The sequence below is a fragment of the Hyla sarda genome, chromosome 1, assembly GCF_029499605.1.
Source record: "Hyla sarda isolate aHylSar1 chromosome 1, aHylSar1.hap1, whole genome shotgun sequence".
Lineage (NCBI taxonomy): Eukaryota > Metazoa > Chordata > Amphibia > Anura > Hylidae > Hyla > Hyla sarda.
In genome coordinates, this window is record NC_079189.1 from 338448734 (window position 1) to 338465758 (window position 17025).

The 17025-nt window shown below is 41.1% G+C and overlaps 1 protein-coding gene across 1 annotated transcript in view; it reads left to right on the forward strand.

The window, feature by feature from the left end:
* The first annotated feature begins 677 nt into the window (after positions 1 to 677).
* The window catches only part of ZNF462 (zinc finger protein 462), a 126265-nt gene continuing 109917 nt past the window's right edge, over positions 678 to 17025 (forward strand). Inside the window, exon 1 of the mRNA XM_056520322.1 lies at positions 678 to 1016. The gene's annotated coding sequence lies outside the window, so the exon portion shown is untranslated. The remainder of the gene's footprint in view (positions 1017 to 17025) is intronic.

Sequence of the window (17025 nt, forward strand, 5' to 3'; positions counted from 1 at the left end):
GTGTGGGAACTCTTTCATTCAAGGGCTGGTCTGGCAGGACTCTGACTGATGGGAATGGTGGTTCAGCTGTGGAAAATGTGCAGGAACTCAGTTCCCACGCATTCCTGCAGGACCTGAGCCCTGGGCTAACTGTAGCCCAAGCAGTCAGATTTTGGGAGGGGTTAGGTTTGAGAAGACCACCACTACTATCATCATCCTATTCTTCATAATCATCATCATCAGTCATTTTCATCCTCATTTCATCTTACAAGATATCCAACAAGATGGTGACAAGCTCACTAGAAGAGATGATTGCTGATTCAGAATAGAAATGGCAGCTACAATAAAGACTATTTCCTTCATTGCTATGGATACAATGGCTGCTCAAGCTCCACATAGCCCTCATTTCAGCTCCCATCCCTGGACTGTATGGTGGCAGTGAAGGAAGCCCCAGCCCAGGTTTCTTCATACAGAAGTCCACTACATCTCACAGTGTTCCTTTCCCATGGTGCAGATGACTCTTGCATTCTAAGCACTTCACAGAGAAGCAGAGAGAGAAAAGTTTTTTTTCTCCTCCACCCTTCCCCCAAGCCTAGTCCTTTCATCTCAGCCTTGCTCTGCTGAATAATTTCTAACAGGCGTTCCAGAGATAGGAGACATGTCTCCACGTTCCTTACTGTTAGAAAGACTTTGTGCACCCCCTGGTGCTCTGGCGTTTTGTGTGGTAGAGATTGTCTTCTCTCACTCTCCCTCTCCCTTCTGGTTGCTCATTATTCAGAGAGAGGCAGAGACACATACGCACATACACACTCACTGAGAGAGACGGATCTTTCAGGTCATCTGCAGCTGCAGAGCAGCAGCAGCCACTGAAGGAGAGAGGAGGAGAAATATAGCAAGGAAGATGGCAATCCTCCATTGCTGAGAGGAGCAGCAAGAAAGAACTCCAAGAGGAGAACCACCACCTCTCCACCTACCTAGACACAAGGCTATTATCTGAGGACAGCAAGAGGCTGGAGCAGCCCGGTCCAGAGCGCGGTGTAAGTGTACCATTCCAGTCCTCTGCCTAATTGCTATTGTTGTGTCCTTCTCATACTATGTGTCATGTCTACCAGGAGAGTCCTGGAGCTTGGTGGGAGCTGCGGTTTGGGGTGGCTTGCACACAGTACTGTAGAAGGTGGCGTGCAGTCTGGAGAAGAAAGGAGGTGGTGGTGTCTATGGAAGGAGGAGGGCGGCTAATTAATGAATTCATTAATTGACCCCCTCCTTTACCCAACCACCCCCATGTGGTGGAGATTAGAAGAAGCTGGGGCTGAGATGTCTGTCTGCATTTGTGTATATGGAGGCAGGTAGTGACAGACACAGCCAGGGGTATGGGACAGTACAGATGGCTGGCCAACATGACAGGGTGACCTCCTTTATCAATTACATGCTTAGGATTGTCCCCCAACCCCTCCCCATGCATGGGAAGAGGTCTCCTGCCACCCCTCCCTCACAAGCTGGCTTGATATGGAAGGTGGGATCCTCTTGTCTATGAGGGAAGGTGTTGTTGTTCTGCTCAAGGCTTGTATTTCTGAAGGAGCTGCTTGAAGGAGAAAGAAACCTTCTGGTGTCTCATTCCATATAGTGCATGCAAAGTCTACTACTCTTGTAGGAGACCAGAGCCATGAGAAGCTGGAGATCCTCCTAGCCTTCAGTGTCCTCCATTAGCTGTCTATTTTGGTTTCTGTCCAGACTTCATAGCACAAAGCTGCTCCACCATGTTCCTGGTGACCTTCTCCCAAGTGTCTGCAGAGCTGAGATCAACAATGGTGTCCTAGAAATGCAGTGTTCAGCTAGTGGGATGGTGTCATTTCAGGAGAACCTTCAAGTAGGCAGTTTCCAGCAGCATTTCTGCTCTTCCTGTGGCTTTTTAGAAGGTCACTTGATGTTTTTGAGAGGAAGTGGCTTTACTGGTTGCTATAGGAAGTCATGGTCTGAGTGAGATCACCTAAGTCATACTGAAGTTCTAACCAGAACATTAAGGACAGGAGGCTTCAAAGTACTTAAAGCTGAAATGGATCCTTGCAAGGAAAAACCATGTTATTGAGTCATCACAACCTGTTTACCATACATGCTCACCACTGGTGGATCTAGTAGATTGCTTATATTTTGCATGTTTTCTTATTTCTAAAATGAGGTGTATATATATATATATATATATGAGCTACTGTGGAAATGTAATAGTGGAGACAAACATGAGGTGTGCACATATTATCAAGGCATAACCTTATCCATAAGTACACATTGTTTGGTTTTTTATTTTGGCTCAGTGAGCAAGGTTCTGTTTTGTTTAACAAATTTTCATTAACCCACAGGTTTTTCTGTTCTGAAAATGGTTCCAGTGGTTCCACACACTGGATGCAGAGTTTAAATGGTGGTCCACTCTGGAGAACCCCTTCAGCGATCATCTCTTATTCCCAGGAGAACTGGCCATAGAGTTTGGACAGTTGAGCATTATAAAGCTCCCATGGAAAGCAATGGCTTCCCATGATACCCGCTCTTGCTCTTAAAGGGTTGTCCACTTTGTTCCTGCTTGATAGAAACCTCCCTTGACAATAAGTTTTCCCAATTATTTGACATCAATCATTCAGTTGAATGTATTTAAACTCGAAGGTAAATGTGGGAATACACATTAGATTAGAACTAGGTTGATAGTTGACAATGATCATATAGTAATACCGGCCATTAAAGCTGTCCAAACTTGCCATACAATTGGCCGTACAACTGGCCATCATTTATACTGTATTAAAAGAAAATGCTCTTTCTGGGAATGTTCTGGGAACATTTTAAGATAATTCTGAGAATATTCTTTCCTGAATGTTTGCTTGTGGTCAAAGATCTTTCCCTAACGATAGTTCTATTGTTCATCTATGGGCCGAAAATGTCAAGCAAGTCCGACTTCTTCCTAAATGCTGACAGTCTGTCCTTGGTCTGAAAATGTTACCCAAAAGCTTATCATTTTGGTTGAGAATATATTCATCTACTTTAATGTGCATGGATATTTATTTTTTTTTTAAATGTCCAGCAGCACCAACACTGTTCCCATTCATTGCAGGACAGGGCAGGTCGTCCAGAGCAAGAATCTTTCTTTGTAACCATTTCCCACCCTAGCCAATCCTTCACTCTATTAAATCCAGTAGTCCCTATGAAAACAATTTTCTAAACCAGACAACCCCTTTAATCTGGCCAACAAAGGGGGTCCATACCTTAATTACCTTCATATGCCACATGTTCCCACAAAATAATGGACAACCCTTTTAGTGAAGGCACTAAAGCAAAGTACAGTGAAACCAGAGAAGACCACCCAAAACTGCATTTAAAAGTGGTCTTCTATGGGCATGGTCTACTTAGTAAAAAATTACCACTCTGAGAAATGTAAGGTGGAACGGAAAATTCCACCATACAGGGGAATAAATGGGTGGTCCAATGTAATATTTTCCATTATCATTAGAAACTACAGTATACTTATGGAAGATATTAAAGGGCTTGTCTGGTAAAATGTATTCTATTTTTGATTGTTCCCAGGCTGCCTAATAAAATAAGAAACACTTTAACTCACCTTTCTCCGCTCCCTCACAGGTTCGGTATCGGGGTGCTCTGTCCAAGGCCGGTGTCTCTGCTTTCCTTCAAGCTGCAGAACATAGAGTCTGCATCTGGGGAAACTGACAATGCCACTCACCAATCACTGGCCGAGGCAGGACTCCGCTGCAGCCAGGGATTGGTTGAGGGGAACTGTGATGTCACGTCAACAGTTCCAGGAAAAAGACCGTTTGTGAAGACCGTCGCGAGACAGGGTGCCCCGATACCCAAACTATGAGGGAGTTCAGAAAGGTGCTGAAGTGCTTGTTATTTTATTAGACAGTTGGAAACAATAAAAATTAATACATTTTACTAGACAACCCCTTTAATTTTATTAGTAAGTCTGTTCTGTGATGGAGGTTTGTAGAGGAGGATTACATGTCCCTGTTTAAAGTATGAATTCAGAAGTAAAACATTCCGAATGAAATGATGTTGACTTATTGAGGGTTCCACTTAACAAACACTTTTTAGGTGTGTCCCGATGCCTATAATGAACTCTTGAACTTCTGCCAGCTGTGAAAGGACATAGTCTAATGAACAGACAAGAGGCTTCCTGCATGCAAACAGGTTTCTTCTTGCTTTTGGTAATACATTTTATGAGAAATGGACTTGTAGGTAGATAACTGATCTCTGACAACCATTTGATCAATGATAATCCTAGAAGGTGATTGATCACAAAGTAACGGTAGCTTTCTGTCCATTAAGGGATTGTACAATGTTTTATCTATAAAGCTTAATCAGCACATAATGAAAAAGCTATGCAACTTTCTAATTGACTATATTTAAAATATGTAATCTCCTCATGCTGGCCGTGAATAGACATTCCATCTAGAGTATTAGTTTAGGCCAGGGGTGTCAAACTCATTTTCACAGAGGGCCAGATCAGCCCTATGTTTGCCTCCGAAGGCCGTTTCAAGTTGTAAGACTGTATAAATGTAATTACTCCTTAACATGTTGTTAAATTACCTGAGGCACTATATCACACACCATTCTCATCCATTGATCATGTTCTGAAAACAACAACAAACACAAAACAAAATGCAAGCACAACCATTCAAATGTATTTAAATTAAGTTTTTAAAAATGCTTACCTATTTTGTTTTCTGGCTGGATGTCTGACACTAATTTCCTGTGGTTGCTATGCCTGGTGTTAGGTCTTGTGTTATGGCAATTTGTAAAACAGCATGGAGGTTGTCATCAGTGATGCATCTGTGCTTAGTTGTGTATAGATTTATTAATAACACTAGAAGAGCATACATGCACTCAACGCAGAAACAGTAAGTCCGGGGTCACGGTATCTTGATAGTAGACGCTATGGAGTGCTCAGGGCATCTTCTATCAAGATCCCATGACCCTGGACTCCCGGACGCATCGATACTGTTTCTGCAGTGAGTGCATGTATGCTCTTCTAGCATTGCTTCTCCATGATACTTTACCTAGTGCATGCACCCCGCAGGTATCGCCGACGAGTTCTTGATACCTGTTGCTTACCGTATATAGTGTGCTCTCCCCTGATTTCCTTCTACATTGGTATAGATTTATTAATGAAAACATGTTCACACCGATGTGTGCTCCCAGACATGAACAGAACACGGTCAACATGAAGTCAGAGAGCAGTATATAATGAAAGTCCTTAATTTTAGCATCCTCAAACTTTGTTCTCTGGCCATTTTCGCTTTGAATATCAGTTAGCTTAATTTGAGGGGGATGGGGTGCACTGTTGAAATCGTCAGAGAAAGGATTGGCAAAGATGTTAAAGCTTGAGTACGGTGTTCTAAAGTCAGAGAAGCTCCAATCAAACTCATCAATCAACTGGCTCAAGTTGGAAGCCAACCGAATGCATGAAAAAGCATCAGGAACTGAGGCTAATATTATTAAACAAACAGGAAAGTCAAGATTGTCTTGGTCCAGTTAGAAATTCCAGAGGTGAAGTTTACACTAGTAAGCTGTGATCATGTTGGACATTTGCACGATGACCTGTTTACATCCCTGCAGCCTCTGATTCAGTTGTGTGAGATACTCTTTATGTCACACAACATAGTCAGTCACACAGACAGTTTGGATCTGACAGTTCAGGAAAGTTTTTCTTTACTTTGCGGTAAAAGTGCAAATTCTTACCTAAACCCCAAAAAATTGTTGAAGGGCTATGTCCCTGCTCAGCCACTTTAATTCCTTATGGTATGGCATGTCTCCATTCACCGAGTTCATCTCCTGCAAAAACAGCTGGAACTCGCGATGAAGTTCACTGTTTTCATGACCATGGTCAACCAAGCCTGTAGTCCAAACAAGCCTGTTTTTTTTCCACACATTGCAGGTGCACCATTAGTAGGTAGCCCCACCCCAACTTTTTCCAGGGTAAATTACTTGTAGACTTTAGTAATATTTACTTGTAGACTTCACCATCACATCAAAAATGTCCTTTCCCATTGTCCCATACATGGCAACTACATCAAATAGCTCTCTAGTGACAAAAAAGACCGCCTTTATACCTCTTATAAAAATGGGTAGATATGCTGTATCCATGTTGTCTATGCTTTAATCAAAAGCTAATGAAAAGGCCAGATAAATGCGTGCCTCTTCGGCCAGCTGTGTTGTCAGATTTCTGGCTAGCTCTTTAGCTCGGTTTGCAATGGTGTTTCTTGACAAACTGACATTTATAAAAGTCCGTATCTGATTGGGGCACACCTGCTCACACACCTTTAGCATGTACCACTTCACAAATGCACCCATCAGCTTTGGAGCTCAAGCGACTTCTTTAGACACAATAATGCTGGATTTCACTGCTGCATCATTTTTGGCTGCAACTCTTATTAACATATAATCCTGCTTGCAGTTTGCTTCTTATTTATTGGACAATTTGATGTTTTTTGGAGGTTAAATTTAACATACATCTTCCGTGTTTCGTTTTTAAATGCCGACTTATATTGTACTTTCCATCTTCAATTAAATTTCCTTCCTTTTGCATAAATTATTTTTCTCTTTTTGGATATTTTGGGATTCAAATAGTTCCATCAAAGATGTTATGGTGCACCACCTAAGTAAAATGTCTTTTAGAGATTTCTATAGAAACATATAGCACCCTTAGGCTAAGTTTCCACTTGTTTTTTTTCTGGCAGTTTTTGGATATCTGCTACTGCAGTTATTGAGCCAAAGTCAGAAGTGGATCCATAATGGAGGAGAAGTGTAAGTCCTTCCTTTATATGTCCTATTCCTTTTGAATACACTTCTGGCTTTGGGTCAAAAACTGCCAGAAAAAAAATGGAAACTTAGCCGTAGTGAAGCTGACACAATATGATTGGCAATTATAGTAATGGTGGGTGGAGAGGAAACATGTGGGGGAGGTTAAGAGCAGGGGATAAGGATATCTATGTGTTACAAACCAGTGGTCAAAATAAATGTAGCCCGAATAACTAAAAAAATCCCATTAGCCCAAATAACTAAAAAAATCCCATTAGCCCAAATAACTAAAAAAAATCCCACTAGCCCCATTAACTAAAAAAATCCCATTAATGAGATTGAATGTGTAAAACTAGATGGAAATGTTAAGTGTTTACATGTTCACAAGTGGCAGAAGTCTAGCAAGTAAAATGGGGGAGCTTGAGGCCTTGATACTGGAGGAACACATTGATATAGTTGGGGTCACTGAGGCATGGCCGACTCCTCACAAGACTGGGCTGTTAATCTGCAGGGGTTTACATTGTTTCGCAAGGATAGTGTAAGCATAAAAGGTGGTGGAATATGTCTGTATGTTAGAAGCGGTATGAAAGTCAATGTGAACGATGCAATGGCGTGTAATGATTCTGAGGATGTGGAATCCCTGTGAGTAGAAATACAAAAAAAGGGAAACACTGAAAAGATCATTTTTGGTGTAATCTATAGACCCCCCAACAGCACTGAGGAGATAGAAGGTCAACTGCATACACGAATATAGAGGGCTGCCCAGGTACAGTGGTAATAATGGGAGATTTTAACTATCCAGATATAGATTGCGGTCAGGGTTTGGCTAAAACTACAAAGGGGAGACAATTCCTAAATTCATTGCAGGATACTTTTATGGCCCATTTTGGGGTGGACCCAACAAGAAGTGATGCTCTGTTGCATCTGGTCATTTCCAACAATGCAGATCTGGTTGGGAATGTAACTGTGCGGGAAAACCTTGGTAATAGCGCACACAAAATAGTTACTTTTGCCTTAAAGTGTAGAAAACAAAGACAGGTTAGGAGGGCAAAAACATATAATTTTAAAAAGGCAAATTTCCCTGGGCTAAGAGCTGCACTTCAGGATATAGACTGGGAGGGATTGTTCTCAAATACTGATAAAGAAGGTAAATGGGAAATTTTCTAATCAACAATGAATAACTATACAGTTAAATTTATTTCTAATGGGAACAAGTATAAACAACTAAAACTTAATCCTACATGGCTGACAACTGATGTTAAAAGAGCAATAAACAACAAAAAAATAGCATTTCAAAAATACAAATCTGAGAGGTCAGTCATAGCATTTAAACATTACAAAGAGCTTAATAAAATCTGTAAACATTTAATAAAAACACCAAAGTTTCAAAATGAGAGACTAGTGGCCAAAGAAAGCAAAACATATCCCAAATAATTTTTTTAGATATATAAATAAAAATAAAAAAACAATGACAGAGCATGTAGGGCCCCTTAATAATGATAATGGGGAGGTTCTGTATATACAAGAGAAGAGGGAGGGGCTCACGCAGGCTGGGCCAGTGCTGGTAACACATCATGTAATGTAGATATGGTTCTAGGTAAATGAAGTAAAGTAAATGTAAGCAAATCTCCAGGACCGGATGGACTATACCCAAGAGTTCTTAGAGAATTAAGTTCAGTAATATCTGTACCCTTGTTCATGATATTTAGAGATTCTCTGGTGTCTGGTATTGTGCCAAGGGACTGGCGCAAGGCGAATGTGGTACCAATCTTCAAAAAGGGCTCTAAGTATTCCCCAGGTAATTATAGACTGGTAAGCTTAACATGAACTGTGGGAACATTGTTTGAAGGACTTATAAGGGACTACATACAGGAATAGATAGGGGATGATAGTATTATAAGTGATAGCCATCATGGGTTTACTAAGGATTGACGTTGTCAAACCAATCTAATTTGCTTTTATGAAGATGTGAGCAGAAGCCTTGACAGAGGAATGGCTGTGGATATAGTGTTTTTGTATTTTGCAAAAGCGTTTGATACTGTCCCTCATAGATGTCTGACAGGTAAGTTAAGTTCTTTTGGCTTGGAAACTTTAGTTTGTAACTGGATTGAACACTGGCTTAAGGACCGTACCCAGAGAGTGGTGGTCAATGATTCGTACTCTGGTCTCCGGTTATTAGTGGTGTACCCCAAGGTTCAGTACTGGGCCTGCTCTTGTTTAATTTATTTATTAATGATATAGAGGATGAGATTAACAGCTCTGTTTCTATCTTTGCAGATGACACCAAGCTTTGTAGCACAGTACAGTCTATAGAGGATGTGCATAAGTTACAAGATGACTTGGATAGACTAAGTGTCTGGGCATCCACTTGGCAAATGAGGTTCAATGTGGATAAATGTAAAGTTATGCATCTGGGTACAAAAAATCTGCATGCATTGTATGTCTTGGTGGGGGAGTTAAACTGGCAGAGTCACTGGTAGAGAAGGATCTGGGTGTACTTGTAGGTTAGAGACTACAGAATAGCATGCAATGTTAGGCAGCTGCTTCTATGGCCAGCAGGATATTGTTATGTATCAGAAGAGGCATGGACTCGAGGGACAGGGACATAATACTCCCCCTTTATAAAGCATTGGTACAGCCTCACCTGGAATATGCTGTTCAGTTTTGGGCACCAGTTCATAAAAAGGATGTTGTAGAGCTGGAAAGTGTTCAGAAACGTGCGACTAAACTAATAAGGGGCATGGAACATCTTAGCTATGAGGAAAGATTAAAATAATTTGTTTAGTCTTGAGAAAAGATGTTTAAAGGGGGATATGATCAACATCTAAAACTATATACATGCCCTAAATAAAAAATATGGGGAAAACTGTTCCAGATTAAACCCCCTCAAAGAACAAGGGGCACTCCTTCTGTCTGGAGAAGAAAAGGTTTAGTCTAAAGGGGCGACAAGCCTTCTTTACCATAAGAACTGCGAATTTATGGAACAGTCTACCTCAGGAACTGGTCACAGCAGGAACAGTTGAAAGCTTCAAAACAGGGTTAGATACATTCCTAGAACAATATAACATTAATGCTTATGCAGAAATATAAAATTACATACCTTCCCCTTCATCCAACCATACCCCTTCCCTTCAATTCCTTGGTTGAACTTGATAGTTGTATGTCTTTTTTTCAACCATACTAACTATGGTACTATGTAACTGCATTTACCAGGTGTGCTCATAGCACACTACAGCATATGTAGACTCCCAATCAAGTTAAGTTAGCTACCTTGATGTCTTAGAATTCCCTCATAGAATAATTGGAATAATTGAAAATCTCTTTTTGCATCTAGAGATTCCTTTGTATTTGCATCTCCATGTTAAAGTTGAAGGTCTTCCATAGTCATTTTTATTACATTATGTTGTTATTACTTAAAATGTGATGCTTTGCAGAACTTTCAAATAATTGTTTAACCCCTTGCCTCTGAACGTCGTTTATAAACGGCGCTGTGGCATGGCAGGGCTATGAAGCGAGCTCAGGAGCTCAGCTCGCATCATACCTGCATGGTCCCGGCTGCTATCAGCAGCCAGGACCCGTGGTTAATGCCAGACATCGCCGTTCAGCCCAGTGTCTGGCATTAACTCTTTAGACATAATGTAAAATTATGCGTCCCATCAGCTCAGTCAGGCTGATCGGGATCACCGTGGTAAAACTAGCTGAGGACACACGAGGGTCCCTACCTTTGTCCTCGGCATCCGATTGTCGCTCGATTGCTCCATGCCTGAAATCCAGGCTGGAGTAATGGAGCGCCGATAAAACTGATCAATGCTATGATGTGGCATATCATTGATCAGTAGATGCAATCAGAAGAATGCATGTTATAGTTCCCTATGGGGGCTATAAGTGTGTAAAAAAGTGAAAAAAAAAGTTAATGTGATTTAACCCTTTCCCTAATAAAAGTTTGAATCACCCCCCAACATATGTGGTATCGCCGCACGGTCAATGGCATATTCGTAAAAAAAAAATATTTTTGGTCACTTTGTATACCATAAAAAATGCATAAAAAGCGATCAAAAAGTCCCATCAGTACAAAAATGGTACCGAAAAATAAAAATGTTACAGGGGTCAGAAGATGACAATTTTACATATACTAATTTTGGTGTATGTAGTTATAATTTTTTTAAAGTAGTAAAATAAAATAAAACCTATATGAATTTGGTATCCTTATAAATGTATGGACCTACAGAATAAAGATATGGTATAATTTTTACCTAAAAGTGCACTGCAAAGAGTCGGAAGCCCCCAAAAGTTACAAAATTACGTTTTTTTTCCAATTTTATCCAACAAATATTTTTTTTCTGGGTTTGCCGTAAATTTTGTAGTGAAATGATTGATGTCATTACAAAGTAGAATTGTTGGCGCAAAAAATAAGCCCTATTTGTAGGTGTAGGTGTAAAATTGAAAGCGTTATGATTTTTAGAAGGTGAGAAGGAAAAAACGAAAGTGCAAAAATGAAAAATGTCCCAGTCTTTAAGAGGTTAAAGAAAATATTGAATTTATCAAAGAATGCCAAATATTAGGAATTATCATTTTTTATTGTGATAAAATAAAAAGATGTCTTTTTTACTTTAACCTGTTATTAAATTGGACAAAGACTATTCAGATTATGTGAATGATAAAGAACAATTCAGAAAATTTCAATTTTGATATTTCAACTTTGACCAGTTTAAATGGTTGAAAGGCTTGTGTGTTAGTGAGTTGTGAAGTCTGTAATTTCTCTACTGTCTTTGAAATAGTTCTGCACTCAAATAAATCCATCCATAAGCAAATGAGCATAATTATTCACTAGATGTATAGATTGAAGGGTAATGTAGAAGGGATTTCCCAAACTGGATATCTACTTCACAAAAGGATGCTGTATAATGGTAAATCACGGAGGACAGTCATAAACTGTGGGAGAATTGTATATTACATGGTACAGATCTCTTAAAGAGTAGTTCTTTGATGTTCATGAACTATAACATGGAATAATGGAAGAAGTAATTCCATTTTGGACAATACTTTGAATTAGCTGATAGCTTATTACTAGTGTTGAGTTTCGATTCAAATAGCGAATTTTTTATCGCGAATATTGTCACTTTGCGATTTTGCTAATATTTAGAATATAGCTAAATATATTTCTTATGACGAATATTAATTTTGTTTTTTTCACAGTACACATCACAATGATGTGTACTGTGTAAATAAAAAGTGATTATCCCTCTCTACTTCCAGCTTGTGGTCCAAAGAAGGACACTGATCCCTCCCTTCCTTTAGCTTGTGGGCCAATGAGAAGGATACAGTTGTCAGAGGTTAGCAACATCCCTAGCAACCAATAGGAAAGTAGTTAGTTGAAAGATATAATTGCACATGCACATTTTGCGAATTTCATTATGATTTTCGCATGGAAAAAAGTTAACGAATATGCAAAATTCGCAAATATATGACGAATATTCGTCCATATATTCGCAAAATATAGCAAATTCGAATATGGCCTATGCCGCTCATCACTACTTATTACAGAACTGGTGGTTAAATACCATAGAAATGCCAAATGTCCCGGTCAAGGTGACCAGAGTTGTTGAAAGGATCTTTTACATCGGCCAATTATAATGTGTAAAAGGCAACATGAGTTATCACTATATCATTATTCTGGCCATTTACTAGCATCATTGTCAGATACACGTGCCCTGTTTATACAGGCAGGGGTGCTACTAACTAATGATTTTTTAGGCAAGTGAGTGTTCCCTTTTTTTTGAGTGCTGGGTCTGTTGGTTCAGCCGATATTCATATTGTGTTAAAGACCCTTAAATGGGCACTTTCAGATCAAAAAAACGTTTTATATGTTGTTACTGAAGAAAAGATCCTTTGTAATATGGTTGTTTTACTAATGAAAACAGCTCCCACCACTAGGGGTCCCCATTCCTACTGGGAAACTAACCAGTCCTGCAGCAGCTTCAGCTTGTCCATGAGTCATGGAGAAGAGAAGACCCATGAACAAGACACATGAGCAGACACACCAATCATCTCCCACCCACACAAGTGAGGGACATGCCCCCTTCCCCTGAGAGGATTTCTAACACTGTGAACTAATGAAAAGAGGAGTGGAGACTATAAAAGCCAGATATTACAGTATTGGCTAAATCATACCCTAGGAAGTCCCCTACCAAGAGGGCACCAAGCAGCTGCTATAGAGAGAGATTGGCAGTTCACATTGTCTTTGCTATTAGGTGGCAAGCATCTGGGTAGGACTCCCCTCTTCCAAAAAACTGGATGAAGAAAAGGGAGTGGGGAGAAGAAATAAATAAGTCCCCCTGTTGTAGGGGCCCATTTTGATCTTTAGGATTTCACATCTACTTTGTATATCACTTGTGGTGACTAATAGCCTTTTAATAAGAAAGGCTACATTTTACCATAATGGTCCTGATTTATCAATCAGCCTGAAACCCTAATTGTCTGTTTATTCCCACAGCAACCAATCACAGCTCAACTTTCATTTCTTAACGAGCTCTTGTAAAGTGAAAGTTGAGCTGTGATTGGTTGCTATGGGAAAAAACAGACAATTAGGGTTTCAGGCTGATTGATAAATCAGGGCCAATAAGTCAATAACATGCTTTTTTTGCAGCCTCTAAGAGGGGACATTTTAGTAGGGATAAGCACTAGCAGAGGTTCACATTTCCACCGGCCAAAATGTTTACACATCTTTAAGGGTACCTTCACACTGCGGCAATTCTGCCGCTGAAATTGTTCCACATAGAGAATGAACATGTTCATTCTTTGTGTGGAATTCCGCGAGTATTGCATAACCATCAATGGTGACGACGCAGGGCCACGCGGTCCTACCGCCAAAGTACTTTCGGCGGCGGCCGCCAGACGGAATCTCCACTCGCGGAATACCGCGAGTGAAGATTCCGCAGTGTGAACGTACCCTAAGAAAGAAAGGGCAAGAGAAGCAAAACTCATGGCACAGCCATAAGGTTCCGTGAATCAAATGTATGTCTACTTTCAACTACATTTTATCTGTTGTATGTTGTTATATGTTTTATTTGCGGGACACAAAAGAGTGTTAGAGTACACTTTATGTCCTGCATATAAAACAGATACCAGCATGTAGTATTCTTGTTTCTCAATTTCAGACTCCCTTTAGACAGCGCAGCTAAACTGCAGTCACTGTTCATTTTTGGGGCCATAGTTGGACAGCTGCTAAAGCCTTTCAAAAAATGCTTAATGGGGAGGGGCCCAAATGCTTCTGGATGAGTTAGGATGCCCATTGCTATGTAAATGCAGCAGTGACTCCTCTTTAGTTGGCTCTGATTATATTCAAAAAAAGATTGTTTATTTTTACATAGTTGCACAAAACTCAAGATGACATTTAATATTGAAATGTGTGGTGTTGTAACTGTTCAAGGACAGATGATGGATTGTAGTAATCTTACAGTTATGTCACAAAACACTGTCAGAATTACATAACAAAGTAGACCATAACAGTTAATCATAAAAGTTACTGGGAGATTCCACCCTAAACTACAGGCATGTTAAGAGATCAAATATTAGCATAGATCAATTGATGTACCAACCTAAAGATATTTCTTTGGTTATACTACAAAAACATATATGAAGATGTGTCCTGAGAAAAATATGGTGGTACAGGAGAATGACATCACTTTTTATGAAACTGTCTCTTTACTCTTTCCTATATATGAAGGAAATGTTTATACACTGCTCAAAAAATTTTTAAGGAACACTTATACAACACAATGTAACTCCAAGTCAATCACACTTCTGTGAAATCATGCTGTCCACGCAGGAAGCAATGCTGATTGACAATCAATTTCACATGCTGTTATGCAAATGGAACAGACAACAGGTGGAAATTATAGGCAATTAGCAAGATACCCCCAATAAAGGAGTGGTTCTGCGGGTGGTGACCGAAGACCACTTCTTAGTTCGTATGCTTACTGGCTGATGTTTTTGGTCACTTTTGAATGCTGGCGGTGCTTTCACTATAGTGGTAGCATGAGACGGAGTCTACGACCCACACAAGTGGCTCAGGTAGTGCAGCTCATCCAGGATGGCACATCAATGCGAGCTGTGGCAAGAAGGTTTGCTGTGTCTGTCAGCGTAGTGTCCAAAGCATGGAGACAGGCCAGGAGACAGGCCAGTACATCAGGAGACGTGGAGAAGGCCGTAGGAGGGCAACAACCCAGCAGCAGGACCGCTACCTCTGCCTTTGTGCCAGGGGGAGCACTGTCAGAGCTCTGCAAAATGATCTCCAACAGTCCACAAATGTGTATGTGTCCACTCAAATGGTCAGAAACACACTTCATGAGGGCCCAACATCCACAGGTGGGGGTTGTGCTTACAGCCCAACACTGTGCAGGATGTTTGACATTGGCCAGAGAACACCAAGATTAGCAAATTCGCCACTGGTGCCCTGTGCTCTTCACACATTAAAGCAGGTTCACACTGAGCATATGTGACAGACATGACAGAGTCTGCAGATGCCGTGGAGAACGTGATTGTTAGCTAAAGGGGGTACTCCGCCCCTAGACATCTTATCCCCCCCCCCCCCCCCCGGGATCGCCGCTGCGGCACTGCGCTATCATTACTACACAGAGCGAGTTCGCTCTGTGCGTAATGACGGGCGATACAGGGGCCGGAACAACGTTATGTCTTGGCTCCGCCCCTCGTGATGCCATGGTCCGCCCCTCAATACAAGTCGATGGGAGAGAGCGTGGCGGTCGTCACGCCCCTGCCATAGACTTGCATTAAGGGGGCGGGCCGTGATGTCACAAGGGGCAGAGCCATGAGGTCACGTTGCTCCGTCCCCTGTATCGCCCGTCATTACGCATAGAGCGAACTTGCTCTGTGTAGTAATGAAAGCGCGGTGCCGCAGCGGCGATCCTGGGGGTCCCCATCAGCGGGACCCCGGCGATCTGACATCTTATACCCTATCCTTTGGATAGGGGATAAGATGTCTAGGGGCGGAGTACCCCTTTAAACATGACTATGGGATTCTACTAGGGAAATCATGTTTTATAATAAATGCCCCTTCCTGCCCTATCTTCAGCAGCAGATCAGCACACAAACTGTTCAATACAGTAGACTGTTGGCTTCCCAGCCAGTAGTCCTGTGGTAATGACATGTATGTTGCCTTTCTTTCCTTCAAGGAATGTATAAAATACATTTGCATATTAATACAGAGGAGTCGGGGAGTTGGAGTCGGAAGTACAAAAAACTCTGGAGTCGGAGTCGGAACATTTATCTACCAACTCCACAGCCCTGCCTCAGACCCCTTGTGAGACCATATGCTTGTGTGGTTGGCCCTGGGTTCCTCCTAATGCAAGACAATGCTAGACCTCATGTGGCTGAAGTGTGTCAGCAGTTCCTGCAAGAGGAAGGCATTGATGCTATGGACTGGCCCGCCCTTTCCGAAGACCTGAATCCGATTGAGCACATCTGGGACATCATGTCTTGCTCTATCCACCAATGCCACGTTGCACCACAGAGTGGTTGGCAAATGCTTTAGTCCAGGTATGGGAGGACATCCCTCAGGAGACCATCTGCCACCTCATCAGGAGCATGCCCAGGCGTTGTAGGGAGGTCCTACGGGCACGTACGGGCCACACACACACTACTGAGCCCATTTTGACTTGTTTTAAGGACATTACATCAAAGTTGGATCAGCCTGTAGTGTGGTTTTCCACTTTGATTTTGAGTGTGACTCCATATCCAGACCTCCATGGGTTGATACATTTGATTTCCATTGATAATTTTTGTGTGATGTTGTTGTCAGCACATTCAACTATGTAAAGGCAAAAGTATTTCATACGATTTGTTCATTCATTTATTCAGATCTAGGATGTGTTATCTTAGATCTATGTGTTATTTTTTTCAGCAGTGTATCTACTTAGTTTGTAAGGTTGAAAAAAGACAAAGAGTAAAAATTCCTTTCCAACACCAATATGGCAATCAGAATAAATCCCTGGATCAACGTTCTATCCACATGATTCTAGTATCCATAAACTGTAATATTATATTGATTCAGACATCACAAGATCATGTGGCAGAGAATTACATAGTCTCACTGCTCTTACAGTAAAGAATCCTTCTGTGATGATGGTGAAACCTTTTTTCCTCTAGATGTAAAGGATGCCCCCATGTCATGGTTACCAGCCTAGGTATAAAAAGATCACTAGAAACATCTCTGTACTGTCCATTCATATATAC